The sequence below is a fragment of the Dipodomys spectabilis genome, unplaced genomic scaffold (assembly GCF_019054845.1).
Source record: "Dipodomys spectabilis isolate Male_0828 unplaced genomic scaffold, ASM1905484v1 ptg000009l, whole genome shotgun sequence".
In the NCBI taxonomy this organism is placed as follows: domain Eukaryota; kingdom Metazoa; phylum Chordata; class Mammalia; order Rodentia; family Heteromyidae; genus Dipodomys; species Dipodomys spectabilis.
In genome coordinates this window covers 13692881-13718088 of record NW_024870686.1, presented here as the reverse complement: position 1 = coordinate 13718088, position 25208 = coordinate 13692881, and positions in this window count along the sequence as shown.

Genomic DNA, 25208 nt, shown 5'->3' with positions numbered 1-25208 from the left:
TCCCAACCCTCTCCTTCCCTTGCTTATCTTAATTTTAGGTTATACATTGAATTATTTGAATTTAACAAAGCAGTTTATGTGTACAATGCATCACTTCAACATCTTCACCCTGGGAAGATGGGAACAAGTTTTTAGATATAACCAACTTAGTCTCTCTCTCTCCCATAGAGGCTTTCCCAATTTGTACCCCAACTGTCAATTTATCAGGGCAACTGATTCTCCAAGCCTTACCAACAGATTTCTCAAAGCTTTCTGTTTTCACCAGTCTCATATGTGAAGAATGGTATTCCATTCTAAATGTTTTCTAACTATAGAAGATTAAGCCTTGTATAGGAGTAATAACTTGTTCTCAATTTTACAGTTCTGAAAATGTTCTATTATATAGAAATAGCTCTTTTGTGTCCTCAATTTTCAAAGCAACTTTTAAAATGCCAGTAACTGGCATTATGTGTTGGTTCATTTGCCAGCCAGGGAGAATGCTGAATCTTCCTTTGTATTCTCTAAAGGGAAAATTTATAAAGCAAGCCTTAGATGCGATTCAGAATGGAAGAACACGCAGTCATTTCAACTCTAATGTTGCAGACTGCAATGCATATGCTACCAAATAGTATCTTGCTCGAATTTATGTGGACCAATGTTTCATTTTATAAATAAAATAACTTTAATATTCTAATCTAAATAGTCAATCTTCTAAGATTTGGTATTGAATGTTCCATTTCCTCAGTTAACCAAAGAGTAAAAGGAAGGGACTTTTTTCTTTTCATTTAACACTAGGATATCATCTAGATTTTCTGATTAATTTAGTACTTTACTTTTCCATTACAATTCAATTTGTGTAGCTTTTCTGTCCATTCCTTGAAGGTGTTTTATCATCCATGACATGAAAGTACAAGGAAAAATATTTCAATATTCATTTGTCCCCACAGGGAGCTGTGTGCTATAATACTGCAAACAACTATTTAGAGCTGGCATTTTTAATGTTTTAAGTGCTCAAAGAAAGCAAGTTTCATTACTTTACCATTCATCACAAAGTAAGTTAAAGTATATCCAAAGTGCTTCTTAATATTACTATTGAATCACTAATTAGCCAATCACCAAATTGTACTTAACAATTTCTTCTTATTATGTTGTGTCATGTCAGAAAATAGATTTCTATTATTAATATGCTTGTAAGAGACTAATACAATCTAGAACAGCAGTACTTATTTATGCAGTTTCATTGTCATTATCTTTATATCTTTTCTTTTACTAAAGAGAATCAGGACTCCATAAAAATGTTACAGCCTCTCAATTATTAACATTTTAATGGAGAAAACATAGAGATAGTAATAAATGCTTCACACATAAAGTAATAATTGCGTTTATTTGCCATAAAATCTGTATTACTTATGAATCCTGTCATATTTTAGCTTATAGATAAACTCAACATAGTATATAAACACAAGGGCCTTCTTGGTTTTCAAGACAATTGCAGGAAGCCTATCATTTATAAAATGTTTTGTAATGACAAGAACTTTCCTTTTTCACGTGGAAAGTTTCTACTTTTACATGGAAACCTGTTAAGTAAACTCCAGTTTGAGAAGAGCAAGCACTGTGCAAATTCATGTTTTGTTCTAGTTTCTTTTTTATTTTTTTTCTTTTTTTCTTTTTAGTCAGTTGGGCTTGAGCTCAGGGCCTTAAACTGTCCAAGAATTCTATTGCTCAAGGCTAGCATTCTGGAAGTTTATCTCATAGTGACTTTTCTGCCTGTGCTGGTTTTGAACCGTGATCCTGAGATATGAGCCTCCTGAGTAGCTAGGATTTGAACAAATTCTTTAAAGCAGCACATACTGTAATGCAACATAACAACAATTTAATTGTTATTCAAATTTCTCATGCATTTTTCACCTCAAAACATGTATTTTGCCTTCTTAATAAAAAAACATACACTGAGGGAAGGCATTTTTAGGATGTATCAAAATGGAATTTCTGTTTCATCCAGAATGATATTTCCTCTGTCATTAGTCAATATTTGTTCTTGTTTTAAAGACTTTTATTGAAATGATATTCAACAGTAATTTGGATAAATTTTGAGATATTGAATGAAAATCTAAACTTGAAACAGAGAAATCTTCTACTATAGGAGTGTATTGCGATGCAGACCGTGATCTGAACTGCATTCTCCCCCTCCTTCCCTCCTACTTCTCCTTACTTGAGAAAAGTAAGGGGAGGATTGGGTCGCAGTGACAATGGTAGAAGTGAGGGGCAAGACACTGGTCAAGATGCACTATATTCACAACTATTTTGTTAAATGACATCTTCTCTGTACAAGTCCTTAAAGATAATACCTTTTAAAAATGTATTGTGTTCAGAGTTGCATTCCAGAGGAGCCTGCGTGTTCTCTAATCCAGCTCATTGCATTTCTGGTGTTGCCAGTAGCTCCACAGTGCCCTCTCATTAGCATTAGCATGAAGAAATAGTACCCCATACGGCATCCAGGGGAAGTTCAGCCACATTCTATTCCTTGTGAGTGGATTTTCTGTACACGGTTACTTCATTTTGTTTTTGCCAAAGACTGCTAACTATTGATCTTAATCTCTCCTTCTATTCATACTGAGATATCTTTTTTTGAGCATTAACTTTAAAGTAGGTAAGCACGCATAAAAGACACATAAGTAAAAATGATACATATAACTACAAAAAGTTATAACTTGTCATTTTAGCATTTTAACTAGTAGTTTTAAAATCATATAAAAGTTTAAATAACAATTTCAGTACACATAACAAAGATATCTGGTTAAAATATTATGATTAGAAATCATAATTTTCTAAATTTTGCTCTGATTGATTAATCTTAAAATATAAGATTCAATATGAAGAGTAAATAATCACTTAAATAAATTTTTGAGTGAAATCACTTGTCAAAATATTAATTTTCCTTTGATATTCAAAAATCCAACTTTATAATGAAAGCACTCACTCTGCCTAATCCAAGACAGTTTAAAAAATAATTCTAGAAATAAATACCGATTTATTTTATACCTACCTGAAACTCCCATCCAATTTATTTGGATGACCAAAGGATAAATGTAAATGTATATGACCTAAAAAGTTATTTGAGGGCTGGGAAGGTGGCTCAGTGGTAGAGTGCTTGCCTTGCATGCACGAGGCCCTGGGTTCGATTCCTCAGCACCACATAAGCAGAAAAAGCTGGAAGTGGTGCTATGGCTCAAGTGGTAGAGCGCTAGCCTTGAGCTTGAAGAGCTGAGGGACAGCGCCCAGGCCAGAGTTCAGGCCCCACGACCGACTAAATAAATAAATAAAAACAAAAAAAGTTATATGACTTACTAACTTATTATTTGTCTTATACTAAAAACTTTATTACCTTTACTAAAATAAACTTCATATACCTGGGGCTATCATAATTTCAAAGGTATGGCATTTTCCTAACAGTTAAGAAATAGATGGCAAAAATAAAGTATGACAATTTGAAAATTTGATAACCCTTTTATGTCATGATTAAGCTTTTAGTTATTGCTCATATATGGTAAATAAAAAATGACTGTTTACCTTCAGACCTCCTATTACCAGGATTTATTATTACTGGAAAAAATATTTCCATCTACTATCATAATAGCAGTAATCATTATAGAAGCATAGTAAAGGTAGACTCCATTGTCTATGCTCAGTTCACATTGGTTCCACTTGCTCATAGCTGGTGCTCTACCACTGAAGCCATGTTTTCAGTTCCTGTAGTAGGTGGTTTTTTTTTAATATGATTAAGTACTACTTCCTTATTAAAAGTATACTGGAAAATCAAATGATCTCTCTGAATTGCTTATTTTTTTAAATTATAGACACTTGTCTTGCCTATTCTTTTTTTGTTCTGCTTCGTTTTAATTTTATTTTATTGTCAAGGTGATGTACAGAGGAGTTGCATACATAAGGTAGTGACTACCTTCCTTGTTGGATCATTGTTACCCCCCTCTCATTTTCCTCTCCCACTTTCCTTCCCCCTCAACCCCACCCCCACCCCCGAAGTTGTAAAATTCATTTCCAACATATTGTCTTGTGACTAGCACTGGTTCACCCTTCGTCCTTTGTCTCACCATTTTGTTAGTGCCCTACCCTTCCCAAGTTCAGATCAACTTATATACAAACCCAGGGTACCAAAATCAAAACCAGCGCCAACCAACAGTGATAAACCACAGAGGAAAAAAATGAAAGAAAAAAAGAAAGAAATTCACACAGTACATTAAAAACAACAACAATAAAGAAAAATCTCTTTTTCCATATCTTGGGGTTCGTTTCACTTAGCATCATCTTATATGGTCATACGTACTTAGCTATTGAACTATTGTGATTCTCTTCTAGGACTATTATAGACATATACTAATAATTACAAATGAGGGAAACCAGGAAGTCTTTGTGTCTTTGGGTCTGGCTTCCTTCACTTAATATGATTTTTCCAAGTCTATGACTTCTTAATAAAGAAAAATATTATGTTAGTCGTTTCAATATTAAAACCTAAATAAATCACCAAAGTCATTATCATTATATCATCATAATTCTTATATCATTTAATTGAAGGCATAGTTTTCTCAATATATGTAAAGTAAGACAGTTTCAGAAATAATGGTCATATAAAATTAATACATAGCTAATATACATTATACATATAAATTAACACTTAAAAGAATAAAGCAGAATAATTATTTGAAGCATGAAGTTGAGCATTGTTTGAAAATAAGTCCCATTTTCTATTCTAAATGTACTATATTTTTAAATTTATTTTACAATATTCAGTCAGATTTTTCCAACTCTGAGGTTAGGCTGGATCTATAAATATTTACACCATTTAAACGCTCATTTCAGTGGTAAGAAGAAATTATCACTCTTTGCTGCTGTCATTACAGTGGTTGAACAGATTGCAAATTAAACAGGTGCAAACTTAAGGTGCAGCCAATTTCATCTTTCTAGCATTAATTATATTCTTCTACTTTGTTCCTCAGAATATAAATAGGGATATTTGGAACTCATAGGACTTCAGGACAAAGAAATTAAAATGTCAGAAAAACAGATTTTAAGTACCATTCAAAATTGCATGTGAGTAACAATCTCTATATACATATAAAAGTATTATCATAAATATTTGACCTGTAATAATACATCTTGTGTTTCTTCTGTTTGGCTATATTATTATCTAAATTAAGCTTGCTACCATGGAAGAAAGTTGTGTTAACTCAACATGCCATCAAGAACTTTTTGTGGGTGTTCTGGTCCCAACTCAGGCATTGAATGCTCTCCCTGAGCTTTTGTGTTCAAGACTAGCACTCTAACACTTGAGCTCAGCTCCACTTCCAGGTTTTTGTTTTTGTTTTGCTTTTTTTGTTTAGTTTATGCATTTCTTGTTTTCGGGTTTTGTTGTTGTTGTTGTTTTTAATTAGAGATAAGAGTCTTACAGACTTTCCTGCCTGTGCTAGCTTGGAACCATAATCCCCATATCTCAGCCTCCTGAGTAGCTAGGATTATATTTAGAGCCTCCAGCATCAGGCCTATCAAAGACCTTCATTAGACACTGCCTATAGGGTCACACATGTAGAAGCATGTGTAATCTTTATGAATTCCCTTAAGTTAATGACTTTTACTTCTGAAGCTCACAACTTTAGATACCAATTAAAAGAGAACAGTTAGCATTAAAAGAGAACAATTTTAGCATAACTTAGAAAGCAAGATTTTTTTCCCAGCATCTTCCTTGGCTAAGCATCTTTCTTGCTACTGCCATTTTAAAGTGACAATTTAGAAATTGTTTCACCATCCCTTGGTGCTGGATCTGTCATGCTATCACAAATCATTTCACATTTAGACCAGGATGATGCATAGGATGTTTGAACCTTAGCAATACTTTTCTCCCAAAAGTAACTGAGCTGTTGTTAAGTGCAGATACTACTGAATACCACACATTATTCTGTGGCCAGATCCTAAATAGTATTCTGGCATGGGATGGGGTTTGGAAGGATTGTGATTCCTTCCACCTAAAACAAATAAGGAAGACAGAAATTACAAGCGAAATGGTAGTTTTCACTTAGTAGCAGATAACCCTCAATTACCCATGCGAAGCTGTATTCTCTACCAGAAGTGAGGTTAAAACCCTGAACCTGCAGGCCATGTGCACTCTCTGCATGGAGCAATCTCAGTCTGACAGCTGTGCACTCTCGCCTCTGCCAGAGCCTCCAGCATTTGATTAAAGGAGAAAAACAAAAGACAAAGGCACAATTTGGCCTTATTTCATTTCTCTGTGAAGAAATGCACCCTCTGTTTTGTAATATGTGTGTGTGTTATTTTGCCTTTTTAACTACAAATGGTTGTAACAAGGGGATTTGAATTTAATATGTCCATATGAGTATCCAATGCATCTTTATCAGAATCTCCCCTTCCATTGTCCTCCCTCATCGTCCCCACCACTACCACAGAGAGAAGACTATTCACATTTCCTACTGCTGTTATCAAATATGTACATTGAGTATTATGACACCTGCATCTGCCTTTCATTCCCTTTTCCATTCATCCATCTATCCCATTAGTTCACCCAAACATGTTTCAGATTCCTAATATCCATATTGTTAAAAATGTCTGTTGATTGTTCACAAGGTTTAATTTAAAGAGTTTCAGTCCTGAACATAATACACTGAGTCATCTAGGTCATGTATATGTTTACATTCCCCTGTGTATGTAAACATGGGTGGTTGTATTTTGCTTCTAAGATCCACAGATGGGTTTAGTTTTATTCATTTGTTTCAGAAATGGTAATTGAGGAAGTAAAGCTGTGGTTCAACTGGTAGAACACAAACTTTGAATGAATGGGACAATTCCCAGGTCCTGAGTTCAAGCCCCAGGACAGGTACAAAAATGGTTAGAATTCCACTCTAATTCTACAAAATTAAGACAATTGAGGGAAGGGGTAGGTTGGAAGGGATGGATGAGACTATTGAAAGGAGTGACATTGGTCATGATGTATGACTAAAGATAATAAAGTAATAAAAAAAGAAAAAGAAATTTACTGCTCATCATGGTGTTTACATTCTGTATTCCTTTATTGAAGAGCTAGCTGAATTTCCATTCTTACTTCTTCACTTCTTGGCTTACATTCTTGATAAATATCCAGCCTTTGCTTAAAACATTTTCCAAAGTTAAAAACATACAATCTCATAATGTATTTGCATAGAACTTACACATAACTTGTAAGTAACATTCATCATAAGATTACCTTTCTCTTGGTGTTGATTTGATGGAGATTTTTGTGCAAGATTAAACATTGCAGTGGCCTTGGGGCTGCTTTGGAGTAATGTATCAGTATGTCACATGACTCATTTGTTCCTTGGACTACAATCAGACTGCTTGCTTTGATTATATTTTCAAATGTGTTTTCATTTTGATTATTGCAAATTTCATTAATTAGATTTATAATTTTCTAGTGACTGTATTTATAATTCTATACAATGAAATTAAGCTTTCATATCTTGATTATCAACTTGCTCACACATCCATTGAGTCTTTACAATTAAACATGTGAAAACAGAACATATAAGCAGCTACTTAAATTCCAGCCCTCTACAATGGCTTGGGTCATATTATTGCTTTTTTTCCCTTTGATATCTGAATATTATACCTTGGTAATAACTATAATGCTATTGATTATAATATTAAGATGCACTATTTTATATCAATAAACTGTTGTGTCAGGTTTTTTAGGGGGTTTTTGTTGTTGTTGTTTTTGTCAGTTGTGGGACTTAACTCTGGGCCTGAGGATTGTCCCACAGCACTTCAACTCAAGGCTAGCACTCTACCACTTGAGCCACAGTGCCACCTCCAGTTTTCTGGTCGTTTATTGGAGATAAGAGTCTCATGGACTTTCCTGCTTGAGCTAGCTTTGAACCACAATCCTCAGATCTTAGCCTCCTGAGTGTATAGGATTGCAGGCATGAGCCACCATTTTGTACAAAAACTAGTATCCATATCTGCCTCCTTGACACAATTGCATAGATATTCACACACCCAGAGTTTCCTTTATTATGAATGTCTTGCCTCATGCACTACTTTGATATAATGGATGACTTACATCAGGATTTCTTCTTTGGTGGTGTAGTTCTATGCAATTTGACAAGTACTCATTGTCATCTCGAGCATTACAGTATCATACAGAACAGGTGTTCTATTTGAAAATTCCTGTGCTACACACACTCATTTCTCTCATCTCCTACAAACAGTGGAGAGCCATTGACATTTTCACCACTTCCATTTCTGCCTCTTCTATCATCATATATATCAGATATATCATCATGATTATATATTAACTTAGATGTGTATACATATATGCACACTATATATATGTATATATATGAATGTGTATATATATATATATGTCTATATATACATATATATATAATCTTTTCAAATTGGCTTCTTTTACTTAGGAGTGAAGAAGTAAACTTCCTCCATGTATTTTGAAGCTTAATAGCTCTTTAAAAATACTTTATTCTACCCTTAGCAAACCTTATCAAAAAAAGAAGAGAACATGCCCAAATAAACAAACTCAGAGATGAGAAACATCACTGGAAACATCACTGCAGAAAAAAAACAAGATCCAGAAAATTATATGGGAATACTTCTCAAACCTTTATGCTAATAAGTTTGTGAACCTGGAAGAAATATGGACGATTGCCTATCAAATATCAACATGCCAAAACTAAACCAAGATGAGTTAAACTAACTTAACAGGCCCATGTCAAGCATTGAAATAGAAACAGCAATGAGACCTCCCATCTAAGAAAAGCCCAGGACCAGATGGATTTACAGAGGAATTCTTCAAGGCCTTCAAAGCAGAATTCACACCCAAACTCTTTCAACTCTTCAATGAAATTGAAAGAGAAAGTTCAATACCGAACTCTTTCTATAAAGCCAAAATAACCCTCATCCCAAAACCAGGCAGGGACTCATCAAAGAAAGAGAACCATAGACCTATTTCTTTGATGAACATCGATGCAAAGCTTCTCAACAAAATGTTGGCCAATCGACTTCAAAAATTCATCCAAAAAATCATACACCACCATCAAACAGGAATCATTTCAGGGATGCAAAGTTGGTTCAATGTATACAAATTAATTAATACAATTCATCACATCAACAAGAGAAGGATAAGAACCACATGGTAATCTCAATAGATGCAAAAAAAGCATTTGACAAGATCCAACACCCCTTTATAATGAAGGTTCTGGAAAAACTAGGAATCCATGGAACATTCCTCAATAACAACGCAACTAACCTACAGCCAGCATTATACTTAATGGTGAAAAACTAAAGCCATTTCCTCTAAACTCAGGAAGGAGACAAGGACGTCCACTCTCTCCACTTCTCTTCAATTTAGTATTAGAATGCCTAGTTACAGCAATAAGACAAGAAGCAAACATAAAGTGGATCCAAATATGGAAAGATGAAGTAAAACTCTCCCTTTTTGCAGATGACATGATCTTGTATTTAAAGAATCCCATGGACTCCACGCCCAAATAACTTAAGCTGATTCGAGACTTTGGCAAAGTAGCAGGGTATAAAATTAACCCTCAAAAATCAGTGGCTTTTCTGTATGCCAACAATGAGGAAAGCGTGGCTCAAATCAGGAAAGCAATTCCATTTGTAATAGCCCCCAAACAATAAAATACAGGAAATAACTCAACCAAAGAAGTGAAGGAGCTCTACAATGAAAACTTTAAAAATCTGAAAAAATGAAATCAAAACAGAACTTAGAGAGTGGCAAAATCTCCCATGCTCCTGGATTGGAAGGATCAACATCATGAAAATGGTTTTCCAAGGCTATCCACAAATTTAATGCCATTACCTATCAATATCCAAACCACATTTCTTCAAGGAAATAGAAGAGGCAAACCAAAAATTCATATGGAACAATAAAAGATCCAATAGGAAAAAACGAACCTGAACAGAAAGAACAGTGCTGGAGGAATATCAGTACCAAATTTCAAACTCTACTACAAAGCTATAGTAATCAAAACAGCATGGTACTGGAAAAAGAACAGACCTCAGGACCAAGGGAATAGAATTGAAAACACAGAAATGAACCCACAGACCTATAGCCACCGAATCTTCCATAAGGGAGTTAAAAATATAGAATGGAAGAAAGACAGCCTCTTCAGAAATGGTGCTGGCAAAATTGGTTAACTACTTGTAGAAAACTAAAGCTAGATCCTTATATATCACCCTGCACCAGAATCAACTCCAAATGGATCAAAGACCTTGGAGTCAAAGCAGACACTCTGAAAACATTACAGGATGGAATAGGAGAAACCCTAGGTCTCCTTGGCACAGGCCAAAATTTTCTTAATAGAGACCCAGAAACACAACAAATCAAAGAAAGGTTGGCCAAATGGGATTGCATGAAATTGCAGAGCTTCTGCATGGCAAAGGACATAGCTAGCAAGATCAATAGAAAGCTCACGTATTGGGAGAAGATCTTCACTAGCCATACAACAGACAAGGGTCTCAAATCTAAAATATACCTGGAACTCAAAAACTAAATCCCCCAACAACAACAAATCCTCAAAGAAACAACTGTGAACGACTTAAAGAGAAACTTCTCTGAAGAGGAAATAAGAATGGCCAATAGACACAGGAAGAAATGCTCAACCTCTCTAGTCATAAAAGAAACACAAATCAAAACAACATTGAGATACCACCTCACCCCAGTTAGAATTGCTATAATCAATAACTCTAATAACAACAGATGCTGGAGGGGATGTGGCCAGAAGGGAACCTCACTGCATTGTTGGTGAGAGTGTAAATTTGTTCAACCACTTTGGGAAGCAGTATGGATGTTCCTCAAAAGACTCCACATAGAGCTCCCCATGACCCAGCAATCCCACTTTTGGGCATTTACCCAAATGATAACAAACAAGGCCATACTAAAGCTACCAGCACAATTATGTTTATTGCAGCATTATTTACCATAGCTAAGATATAGAACCAACCAAGATGCCCCTCAGTAGATGAATGGATCAAGAAATGTGGATATATACACAATGGAATTCTACACCTCCATCAGAAAGAATGACATTACCCCATTTGTTAGGAAATGGAAAGACTTGGAAAAAATTATATTAAATTAAGTAAGCCAGGCCCAAAGAAACACAGGTCCCATGGTTTCCCTTATTTGCAATAACTAGTATATGTCTGAGACAAACAGAAAAGGTCAGCTAAGATGATGTTGAGTGAAATGAACCCCAAGATAAGGACACAAGTGGTTCTTTCTTGCTATTGTTTCTAACATATTTATAAGGCACCATGTGATTTTTTTTTTGTTGCTTTGTGTGTCCCTCCCCCATGAAAAACTCCCATTTTCACTTTATTTGATGTTGGTATAATTTGGGGCGTTGAAGGGGAAAAAAGTTGTTTAAATAGGGATACAGGTTGACCCATTGCAACAACGAGATATACAAGATGCTCTGTCGAAAAATGAACTTTACACTTTAGGCAGAGGTTGGGGGGTGGGGGTATGGGGGAAATGTAGTTGTGGAAATAGGAGGGAAAGGATGGTAGGGGAAAAACAAAGGAGGAGACAACAATGCTTGGTAAGAAATGTACTCATTACCTTACTCGTGTGATTGTAACCCCAATGTACAGTATTTTCACAATAAAAAACTTACTTAAAAAGAATCCTTTTTCTATTAACATTTTCTATTAGCATTTCCTTACCTATAAGGTTTTAAATGACATTTTGCTATTTCCCATTTTGGGTAATCATGAGTAAGTTGCTATAAATATTCATGTGTAAGATTTTTTTCTGTACATAAATTTTCAACTCATTTAGGTAACTACTGAGGAGCACAATTACTGGATCTATAATATGTCTCTCTGTAACTCACTGCCTTTCAGAGTGACTATACTATTTGGCACTCCTGTAAGCAATTTTACTTTGTATATATTGTCAGAAGAATCTGATGTTGTTAAACAAGCCTCTCCAATTGGTTTACATTGATATGATGATTTTAATTTGCAACTCAGCAATGGCATATACTACTCAACATCTTTTTATGTGTTTATCAACTGTATCTTCTTGGGTGAGATGCTCAGATTTCTTTCTCTCTTTAAAATTAAATTATTATTGTTGAATTTTAGGTGATTTTTTTCTATATTTTTGAAAAAATCCCTCTAAGAGGTAATTGTTTTATAAATATTTTCTCAAATTCTAAGGTTTAATTTTTTAAATTCTTTTTTTGTGAAAATACTGTACAAAGGAGTTACAATTACATGGGCAAGATAATGAGTACATTTCTTATCAAGCATTGTAGTTTTTTTTAAGTGCAAGGGTTAAGATTTTGATATAAGTTGCCTAGATTTTGTCAGATGCTATCTTTGAAAAGGTTTTGAACTTTACATATAAATCTATGATCCATCTAAATTAATTTTTGAATATTATAAAGTATATATCTATATTCATTGATTTTTTTCATGTAGTTATGTAGATTTCTAGTACTTCTTGTTTGAAAAAGACTAGCATGTTGTCACTAACTTGTCTTGTTCCATTGTTACATTTAGGTTCTCCATTCTTCTCTATTGATCTATCTGCTGTTATTTCACCAGAACTATATTCTCTTGATTTATAATGCCCATAGTGGCAATTAGAGATGGTGTAACCTTTAAAGTGTGGGCTTTTGTGATAGGTCTTTAAGTCACTTGGATTATGCTCTTATATCAGATGGTTGTTCCCTGATCCTGTTTATTTCCTGTCCATGAGGCATGTGGTTTTTCTATTCCATATCACTGTACTCTACCATGTTGCTTCATCATAGGCCCTAAACAACAATGCCAGTCAAAAATGGACTAGAAGCTCCAAAGCCATGAGCCACAGTCTGTCTAAGCTACTTGCTAGTAATGGACGCTGACAAACACAGAGTTTATACCAAGAAGAGAGTGCATTGTCACTGCACCCAGGATGTTTGGATAGTGTGTTTGGATTTGGTTTATTGGACAAGTATAAAGAACTTTGAAAGACTGGACTAAATAGTAATGCTTAGTAATAGTACCAGTGGAGCTTAATGGGGGATTCTCATAGGTGCTCCTAATAAAATGCTGATAGGAATCTGTGTATAATGATGGGGTTTACAATGGAAATGAAGATATGATTGGGATTTTTGACTTAAGGCAACTTTGTTACAAAGAACATGGATGTATTAAATTCCTGAGACTGTCGGAAGCTGAAGTTTAAAATGTACTGATTTATCTGGCAAAAGAGGTGTCATGGCAGCAAAATATTCAGCCAGTAAGACACATATTACTGACTGTTTCCAACCAGATATAGTAAGAATCAGGAATAAAAGATGACATGGTAAAAAGAGTTTTTTTTAAAAAAAAAAACCTGCTTGTCCAGATATGTAAACCCAAAGAATTTGAGGCTGGTAAAGAGTCTTGGTCCCAGCACAAAATAGTTCCTTGAGACAGCAATACAGATTGACAAGACCACAGTTATAGCAAACTCAGAGATACAGAAATAAAATTTGGTTTCTAAGATTTTCCAAGGGACAGTCTTTCACAAAGAAAATTCTGGATTGTCTTGTTCATGTAGGACCATTTTGAGAGTCTAATTTTGGAACAAGAATGCTTACCACAGGCAATTGTCTTAGAAATACGTAACATCCTATAGTTGTTCTTCTTGTTGTAGGAGCCCACAGAGGAGTTTCAGAAGTGACTTCAGACTTGGATTTCCAGTCATGTTGGAAAATTTGCAGTTTAGAATTCTTATAGATGAATGTATTTTGCATTGTTATGGACATGAGTCATTGAGAACTATTACAGCTTGGATCTGAAGTATCCTCGTAAGGCCCTAGTATTAAAGGCTTGGTACCCAGCCTGTGATGCTATCTGGAGATGGTAGAACCTTTAAGAGTGGAGGCCAGTGGAAGATCATCAGGTCATTGGGGAAGGGTCTTGAAGGAGATTGTGAGACCCAGGCCTTTCTCTTTTGCTCCTGGTCACTAACTGGGGGTACTCTGCCACATACATTCACCATGCTCTGCCCCAGGCCCAAAGAAGTAGGGCCAACTGATAATGACCCTGAACCACCTCACACCCAAATGAACTTCCCTTCTTTATAAATTGATCATCTAAGATATTTATTATAGAGAAAGAAAACTCAGTAATAGCAATAAATATCAGAGAGATTATGTCATAAGCTACATTCTACATGTGCTGACACAGGGATATGATTTTTCTTCTTTAGCCTGTGAAGGTAATGGATTATGCAAATTAATTTTTTTGAAACTTTTCTGAAATAAATGCTACCTGATCAGTGTTCTAGAAAAAGATGTCATGTATTATTAAATTCAATTTACTAATATTTTTGAATTATTATACCTATATTCATGAAATATAATGGACTATAATTTTCACTTATTATTATAGCCTTATCAGCTTTGATGTTAGGTTAATTCTGCCCTCATAGAATGAAATAGGGAGAAATTTCTCTTTTTGCTTTCTGAAAGGGACTGGAAAACTCTAATATCACTTACACTGTAAATGATAGAATTCCCCACTGAAACCTAAACCTAAACCCAGAGAGATTTCACTACCAGGAACAATTATTTTTCTCATAATTAATTACATTGTAAATTAATTTCATTTCTTCCAATTATTCTTTCATTGAAATACGCATGCTTATTTCAGTCTTGGGTATGCAATTTAGTGCCTTACCCATGCTAGGAAAGCACTCTACTACTAAGCTGAATACCAAGCCTCCTAGGCCTATTTAGATTTTGTGTTTATGAGCTTTGATGGAATTTATGTCTTCAGAGAGTTGATCATCTAAGTTATCAAAATTGTGAGCACTGAGCTATTTATGAAAATCCTTCATTTTCCCTGCAGCATCTATGAGCTTAGTGATCATGGTGCCTCCTCAAATTGTATATTTGTAATCTGTCTTTTTATGCTCAACCTTGGCTGAAAGTTTTTTCAATTTTACTTACATTACAAAGAACCAGATTCTGTTTTGTTTTGTTAGTTTTCTCTACTAAGGTCTTGTTTCTGGTTTTATTGATTCTTTCTCTTTTTTTTTTGTCAGTCATGGGGCCTGAACTCTGGGCCTGGGCACTGTCCCTCAGCTCTTCAGCTTAAGGCTAGTGCTCTACCACTTGAACCACAGCACCACTTCAAGCTTTTTCTGCTTATGTGGTGCTAAGGAATCAAACCTAGGGCCTCATGCATACGAGGCAAGCACTCTACCACTGAGGCACCTACCCAGCCCAATTCTTGCTCTAATTTTGATATATTCACCTACCTTATACTCTGTGTGTGTGTGTGTGTGTGTGTGTGTGTGTGTGTGTGTGTGTGTGCATGTATGTGTGTTTTCCCCTAACTCCTGGGACATTTATTATACCTCTAGTATTTGTCAGTCACTCACCATATTGAAGCATGCCTTCTGTATGGTTCAGAAAGATTAGTTATCACTTGTCTCTCAGTTTAAAAATAAAGGTGATTTTGGTACACAATGAGGTAAAAATTGATAGTGATCTGGATTTTTAGACCAGATCATCGTAAAGAAAGTTTTAAAAAAAAATCCTGAACTTGGTATATCACCTGTAAGAAAGATTTAAAATTTCCCAAAATGAGAATTGCCCAAAGTGACTGAATTACCTCAATCTATACCCAGCACATGGTATGAAGTCACATGATTTGTTCCTAGAAGATGTGTTAACAGTGCATGACTCTATGCCAGCATAAGGTATAAGACCTAGTGTAGGATTTTGTTAGGGCTTTTGTGGTACCTCTGGTTATCTCTTGTATCATCTCGTGAAAGAAATGTAATAGCATTATAAAATAAAGACATTGTTCCTTTTTTACTGATTACAATTTTAAAGGTTGAGGTGAGTTAAATAAACTGACACAGGAAAGAGTGAATAGCAGAATTGGACAGGATCTTTTTTTTGGGGGGGGAGTGGTCCACTGTCCCTCAGCTCTTCAGCTCAAGGCTAGCGCTCTACCACTTGAGCCACAGCGCCACTTCCGATTTTTTTTCTTTTTGCTTATGTGGTGCTGAGGAATCGAACCCAGGGCCTCAGGCATGCAAGGCAAGCGCTCTACCACTGAGCCACCTTCCCAGCCCCTTGGACAAGATCTTAAGCACAATTGTTTATTTATAGAGTAACAAAAGGCTTAGTACTCCTAACTCTTGAAGAGATTAACTTAGGCATTTAGGTCCAATGCTCTGTTACTATAGCATTTTACCCCAAACTCTGCCCCTGAGAGAGAAACATGTCCTTCCCCCAGAGAAAGCCAGGAGATCTCTAACCTAGTGTTTTAAGATTACGTAAACTTATCAAATGAATACCTTCTAAAATTCCCTTCATCAAAATAATTGAATTTTTCAAAAAAAAGATATCCTATTTATTATCTAGTAATAACTAACTTAATTAATCCAAGCACTCATTAATTTATCCACACATTAATCCAGTAAATATTTTATCTATCTCCTATGGGCCAAGACATGTTTGAAACTAAGGAAATAAAAATAAACAAAGCAAATAAAATATCTAGCCATTATAGAGCCCAAATGAGCTCAAACCAATCATGATATTAAATGATAGCTAATGACTCTCAAAATGTTATCGATGCCCCAGACTTTACTACTTGACTTTAAATGTTTCTGTCATCAATTGAAATCTAAGGGACATTTGAAACTTGAATCATCTAAAGCCAAACTCTGAATTTCATATTCTCAAAATTTTTCCTGAAGACTTCCCTATATCAACTAATAGTACCTCATCATTATAGTTGTAAAAATATGAAAAAGGGGCTTGAAATAGGCTACAATTTATTCTTACCACCAAGAGGCCCAGAATATCATCATTTCCATAGTCTCATCTTTACTAACCTAGTCTACCATAACATTATTTCGTTTCGGATTATTGCAATATCTTGCTTCTCTTCTGCTTCAAATTTTTGTGCCCAGCACAATAACCAGCCTCACAATTTTAAGTGATAGAAAATGCATTATATCAACAATCTAGGTGATCAATTCATGAGACTTTGTGAAGACAGTGCTAAGTACTGGTTATGGTAGTTTTTATAACACAAAGCATGTAACAAAGCATGTTGGGGTGATCTGTCCCAGGGATATGATTCTTATCAAATGTCATGATTTACTTAAAATACTCTTGGTAGACCTTGGCCTGTGTTTCAGGATGAATCCTGGGAAATGACATCATACTTTGATTTTTGAGTTAAATCAATGCAAGTTAACATGTTTAATATTTTCAGATTGGAACTTCACTTATTTGGGAGTCTAATGGCAAGTCCTTGTACTGTTCAAACAGTGTGCTTGGGACAAATTCATACTTCTGTGCTCTTTCGTGGCCATGCGTATCTCAAACCAAAGTAGACATGTTTCTTTTCGTTAGATCTGAGCCATGAAAGCTAAAGATTTTATTCTATTCTGAAAAACTGCAACAGAATCACACTTATTCTTGGATGTTGCAAAACTGGGAATCAAGGCAGTATTGTAGAATTATGAAAAGATCAGTGTTTGATACATTCTGGTAATAAAAGCATTATAGTTTCAAAAAAAAAAAAAGAAAGAAAATGCACTTTGTATCTGTACACAAAAGCTTCCCGCTGACTTCCCATATCACTCAGAGTAAGTCAATAACCTTACCATAATAAGATAAAACCTCAAGGCCTTTGTGATTATGTTATTCTCCCTAACAGCAGTTTTAATCCCTTTTTTTGGTTATGAAATACAAATTTTAATGTAATATTGAAATACATGGCTTGATTAAGTTACTTTTGAAGAGTAAAATCCACCCCCCCCCCCACACACACAAAATACCAATTAGCCAATGTTTGTAAAACCTATTTGTGGACATTTGGTTACATAGTAAGGTGTTGAGTACATTTCTTGTGGTATGTTGTTATCCTCTCTCTCATTTTTCTCCATTTTCCTTTTTCCCCTAGTCCCTCCCACCCAAGGTGAAAGTTCATTTCCAACATACAGTTTGTGAGTATAGCTGTTGCTATACATTGGTTTACCCTTTGTACTTCATTTGTTGTCATTCCCTTTGGTTCTTCCTCATTTTGTTGTAGCCACAGTGACTTCCTTAGGGGCCTTTTGGAATGTTCTATCCCCAGAGACCCACGGAACATATTTATTTAATTTATTTCACACCTAACTCTGTTCAATCAGGGAGGGTTCTCTTGATCATTTATTGAAGATTTTTTTTTAATTCTACCTTTCCACCATTGTAAATCAGAGAGATATCTCTATGCCTTTGTCTACTTTTATCCCTGTAGTTATATTCTTTTTATCTTATTTGTTTTTGTGATTATTATTCTCTCTACCCACTCAAAAGTGAATGCCATGAGGAGATTCTCCTTTTATTATAATGTCTAGAACATTGCCCAACACACAGTAAGTGTTCACTGAGCAGAAATCACAGATGAAAGACAAAATAGTGTCATGTATTGATAACAAGGAGATAATCTAGATAAAATGGCAATTCCTTTGTACAACTACTTAAACATGACAAAAATAATTTTAAAAAACAATTTATTTTCTTAACTACCAAAGTCCACCTCCTAACTTAGAGGATCTGTGTTAACAAACCACATTTGGGAGATATAAATCTTACTTTTCAATTTTTTATAGACTGTAAAATAGCCATGGTATTTTCAAACTGCACAATTCATATTGAAAACCAATTGGGGAAAATATGTTATGGAAGATTTCTAGGGTTTATGTTGGTAGTAAAATAAATTTTAGAGTACAATCATAACTCCTGCCTCCTGACAAACTGCCATCTCAAAATAAATCTGCTTCAGAAATGGGCCAGAGGATGCATTGCAGAGTATCATGATGAAATTTGATTCAAAAAAGCTTTTCATCAAAATGTACTCTTAAATTCAATTTATTTTGACTCCTACAGTATATTTTAAAGTCTTAGATCAACTAGTCAACTATTTGTTATACCAATGATTCCTTTAATGTATAATTGAATCAAAGTTGTTTGTTTTTTTAATGATACCTGACATTGTGTCAAATGGAAGCTTGTAAATCAGAGCTGACATATGGGTTAATGGAAAATATTTGAATACATTTTTATTGTAAGAATACTGAACATAGGGTTTACAGTTACATGAGCAAGGTAATAAATACATTTCCTACCAAGCATTGTTTCCTCCTCCTTTGTTTTTTCCCTACCATCCCTTCTTTCCCACCTCCACAGCTATACTCCCCCCACTAAATTGTAAAGTTCGTTTTTCAACATAGTGTCTTGTACATCTCATTGTTACAATGGGTCAACCTGTATCCCTATTTAAACATTTTGTTTGTATCTTGTATATACATTTCTTTAATTTGGGGAGGGGAAGGGAAAAATGGAAAATATTTTTTAAAAATATATTTTTTTATCTCAAGGATAAAATCTTGATTTCAGGGATGCTTAGTTTTTGTTAGTAAACACTTCAGTGTCCTTCCAAATTAGAAATGTCTCTGTCACAGATTCTGTGACTATAGAAGGGACATATAATGAAGTATTTGGCAAGAAGATTTGCTGCAATGTTTTTCTAAGTTGATTGTCTTCAAATGAATTAGAAAACACTTATGCAGAAATTCACTACATCTCCTTGAATGACTTTGAAGTACTAGAAATTGATAGGATTCTTTTTTCAAAAAAAAATGTAACCAGAGTGGGTACAGGAAACAACTCCATTCACATGTATATCTGCAGACAGCTAGCATATATGACAGGTTCAGAAGGGTGATAAAGCAGGTTTCTAGATGAAGGATAAAAGCAGATGAAATTTTTGTAGTTTTCCTGAAGACTGTGTCTGATGAATATATTTCCTTTCCCCAGAACCTTTCCCAAAATCTTCCACCTAAAATAACAAAATGATTGCTGTCTTGATAGCAATATCAAAGGGAAGAGAACATGTATCCAAGCATGTTTGGTGGTAGTAGCAGATGGTCTGTGTGGTTTGTAGGATCAAATAGAAGAAAACACATCTTTATAAAATTTGATCTGAGTATAGGCTCAAATTGGGAAATGTGTGTGTGTGTGTGTGTGTGTGTGTGTGTGTGTGTGTGTGTGTGTGTGTGTGTGTACATAAACATTGAAATTTGGACTATATTTTTGCAATCTGTGTAAGATACTAGTTGAACTAAACTGTCTTCCTTGTCATACTTTAGGTTGAATTTCATTGTGATGTTTATTGAGAAATGACTTCCCCCAGAAATATTCAGACTGAAGACATATGCAGTCCGGTGGGAAAGGTAAGATGGCATGAAAAATATGATGTTCCTTAAAATATTCTGAGATAAGTGCTGTAGATAGGATACAATGAATGGAAAAATTGATGGTTTATGTAATGAATGAGTTCTCCAGATCACAGAGATCTCATAGAACAATTGAGTCTTTGAGATTTCTTCCTGAAATAAACAGCAAGGGGATACTCTACATTTTAGTGTTTAACAAAACTTCAACTAATGCCCAAGCCATAAATCATTTATAGAAAAAGAAAAAAGAAATGTTAAGTTGATTAGGTCTTTGTATTTTGATTTCCTGTTAGGCACAGTTTTTCTGCTATAAGAGAACAGATTATCTAACCTGAATAATAGATACTGAGTCCATCTTGGAAATATTGAATAAACCCAAATTACAGCAGAATATAAATACAACTTCTCAAAATCCACTAGTTGCATTCATACAACAATGCTTGTGGAAATTTTCAAATAGTTTTAGGAAAAAGATATAAAAGATTAAAAATTACAGTTTCAACAGACACATCAATTGAAACCTCTTTGTACAACTACTTAAAGATAATTTAAGATAACTGGAATCATAGAATATATAATCTTTTCAGATTGGCTTCTTTTACTTAACAATATGCATAAAATTTAGTTCATGTCTTTTTATGGTGCCAAAGTTCATCTTATTTAACACTGAATAATATTGCTTTTTTCATATGCAACTGTCAAAATCCATAAAAAGTACACCACCAGTATAAACTCTAATGCAAACTATGAATTGCAGTCAATAGTCAATATGTGTTCATGCATCATAATAAATATATCCCCTCTGTTGTTGAATATCAATAATGAAAGAGTTGTACATATGTGAGGTTAGGGTCATATGGAAATTATCTGTAAGCCTACACAATTTAGCTGTGAGTCTAAAACTATTATAAAAATTAAATATATTAATTTTTTAAAAGCCAAAAAGTAAGTACATTCAGGCCCTGGGTTCAATCCCAGTACTGAAAAATAATTAAAATTTCAGTTTCCCTATGAAATATTTCTTCAAAATACATTTGATCCCTTCTTGATATGTAGAAACCTTGATACTAGTTTTTAAAGAAAGATTGGTTATTTCTCATCTACTCTGTTTTAAATCTTATACAGGCTTATATCCTCATAATTTCTGATTAGGACATATAAATCCAGTACTATGTACTGACAAGATTTCTCTTCTGAAGCATATAAACTATCATTATTAATAATGATTGAAGATTTTTATCCTACAAAATCTAAATGGTATGCTTTGTGAAGGATAGGAAATCCTCAATATAAAGAGCAATAGAAGTAATCTTTTGACAGGCATCACAATGATTTACAAAGCAGTCTTTTTGAAAATTATAGATGTCTTATTATGAAAAGGAGGATATATAGCAAGACAATGTATGAAATGTTAGCTAAGAATGGCTATGCTTTATTGTCTATGAGAAAAATATACCTCATGCTTAAAGTAATGAATTATCTAAGTTGTTGATGGGTGGAGGAGATATTTCTGTTTAATGTTGAAAATAGTAGAAAAGCACTCATTATTGCTGTCTACAAAGAGTGAATATTTTCATGAATAAAAAAATTCTTCATGTGCAAAGCATTCTTTATGGTAAAAGTGCATTTGTCAAATGTATTGACACTTCTCTATGAATTCATATAAAGAATAGTTCAAATTATTGAAACCATGTACTTGTAATGAGGTTTGATAGTCATTAATATTTTTATTACACTTTCCCAAGTGTGGCATAATTACTGTTATTATTTTCAGCTAGAAACATAAAATGTATTTCTTTTTTTTGATGACTTTGAAACATAACTCTGGGGTATAATCTCTGTGTGAAAAGCATGAAATGAATAGTCTGCCAAACAGTATGCGTTCTTCCCATAATGAAAATTTCCTTTACAATACATATATCTTTTATTACCTGATGGGTACATAAAAGTCAAGCTTTCCAACTTTGTTAGATATTATTTACATTGAATTTTTGCCAGCTTCAAGTATCACAGAAACACACACACACACACACACACACACACACACACACACGCTCATCTTGCATCATTGCACTTACATAACAACTTAAAGAGGTAAGCAAATGTATTAGGCTTCTTTAATATAGTTCATGGAGTTCTATTGGAAGATAAGGGTAGAATTTGAGTAAGAAGCTAGCAAGTTAAGTCATTATTTGTTGCCTATGATTTTTGTTTTGGTGCCAGTCATGGGGCTTGAACTCAGGAACTGTGCACTGACCCTGAGTGTCTTTTGCTCAAGGCTACCACTTGAGCCACAGTACCACTTCTGGCTTTTTCTGTGTATGTGCTACTAAGGAATTGAACCCAGGGCTCTATGCATGCTAGGCAAACATCCTACAATGAAGCCACATTCCCAACCCTGCCTGAAAATTTGAAAGTACTGAGATGGGCCCCATAAAATGAGAATATTTATCTAAATCTATGGTGAATATTGTACAGAATACCATAGCAAAGATATCAGTGATTTCTAAATATCTGCACCTCTGTCTCTTCATCTGAAATCTATATGGGTCTATATGGGGTAATTATATGTGTGGATTACAATTAACAATATATATATATATATATATATATATGATAGACATACCTCTAGGAAATTAATAATCAACTTCAGTTAATTATTCTATGCCTTTCTCTGAAGCAGGTTTTATTTTCAGATTGGATTATTGTACCTACAATTTCATATCAACATTGAACCTTATGAAATGATATACTTTTCTGCAACATAATAGAACAATTAATTTTTTCCATTCAGCAATATGAAGTTACGTGCAGACAGTGATAATTATTTCTTTCACAATTGTAAGAGAGATGGAAACAACTTGAACCATTTTGGAAACCACATGAGTTCAGAGTTTTATTCAAGTCATTCTATTTGAGCTATTTTATAATCCAGTTTTGAATTTATAAATTTGGATTCATTCTGATTTTAACATTTTTGCCATTCTTCTTAACCTAACACTTTTGGTCCATTGTACTAGTTTTCTTATACACCCTGATAGCCTAATTAATATAAGCTAGAGGGAAGAAGTTGTAGTTATCATGGGCCCAGAAGACCAATTTGATAACAGCATGCAAATTTTAAAATAGCTCACAGAGCTTATAATAAAGTATGTAATGCACATGCATGGCTAAAGTTCATTCTTATTTTAATCAATATAGACTATAAATTGGGAGAAATTGCAAATATGTGAAAAATAATTCACTTTCAGTTATTACAAATATATAAATAGTTTATTTTAAATGTGGCTTGTATTTTCATCTTTCAAATCTTTAGAGACATTTGGGTGAAAGAAGACACTACGTATAGTCATAAACAGGAGTTGCAATTATGGAAGTTGCCCTTTGACAAGAGGGACTAATCATTTCATGTCTTTGTTATGTAGGAGCACTGTCAGGTATGGTCTGGCCTGTTGAAATCACAAGATAACATTTAGCTCATCAATATTAAGATAACATTTACCCACCCAAGTCATAGGAGAAACTGCACATTACATTCAGCATCCTTAATGTAGGAAATCCAATAGGATTATAGACAAAGGAGTAGTTCATTGTAAATTCATTGTTTGTATGGCATTCATAAAAGATCCAGTATTTTATACGGATATTCTCCTCTGGTGAAGGTTTAGCATAGGGGTAGGTTTATGATTTATCAGGGTTGATCTCCTTGCCTTTTCAGCAAGAAGAAGAAGCCTGACACTTGGTTAATATGATGAATATGTGTCCAAATAAACAGTTGCATCTTAATACTGTCACCTAGACATTCATCTTGAAGCTCTGGCCTTTTTTTCTTTCATGTCATGGTATCCATTGAATTGCATTTTAAAAGAATACCCTGACATTTTGTTTGTACAGTAGACTTGTAGAAGCATCACTATATATCAGGCTCCCTACTAATCACTGAAAGAAAAGGGGGTTGTTGAGACATCATAATGTTTAGAACGTGGGAGAGGATTGCCACAGTTATGTTTAATGAAGTCTGAATGTACTCTAGAAAGGTCCTGTCCCTTTTGACTTAGCAGGAGGCAGAAAAGGATATCTGAGGTTTCTGGAACCACAGGAATCTTTTTAAATATTTGAATAATATTAAATATTAGTCATACATCAATTTTATTATTTATTCTTCTTATGAATTGCTCAAGTAGTCTGTTTCTATTAATCCACAGGCAGCTTCACTTGTTGGAGAAGTATATAGGAAGCCCACCACTCATGGGCAGTCTAGAGAATAGGTGACTGTTATTAATACAGGCTTGGATGGATCTTTCTCAAGGGCCAGCCAAGATAATTAAGAAACTTGTGTGCCATTGATGTAGAGGGCACATGTTTCTAAGGGACACAAGTGACAATAGTGAGGTTAAGCACTTATCACTTTGTTTTTTAAATAGGAGTTCATTGAGTAGCTTCCTGTGTGTCTAGACTGAAGCTCCTTGGAATCTCTATAAGCAATGAGAATTCTATGCATGCCTTCTTCTAATGTACCATATCATTTATTCTGAGAAGAAAAAGTAGTACCCTGGTGAAGAACAGTAATATCTGTCTCTGAAAGGAATGATGAGCATCCCTGTGGAATCCTGAATTATGTCCTTAGAACATAGGAGCATATCTGTAACCTTGATTTACATTCTATATACATATATATATATATATATATATATATATATATATATATATATATATATATATATATATATGAGGTGAGAGATTTTCACTGTTTTGTGCATCAAACTAAAAGCCAATTTTTGGCAAGAGCTCAATTTTATAAAAATGCACAAATGGGGTCTTTTGTTCCCAGGGCTTCCAGTTCCAAGTTCTAAGGTGATTGCCTGAAGTTTGAAGGTGACCCAGGGGTCTCATCCATTATCAG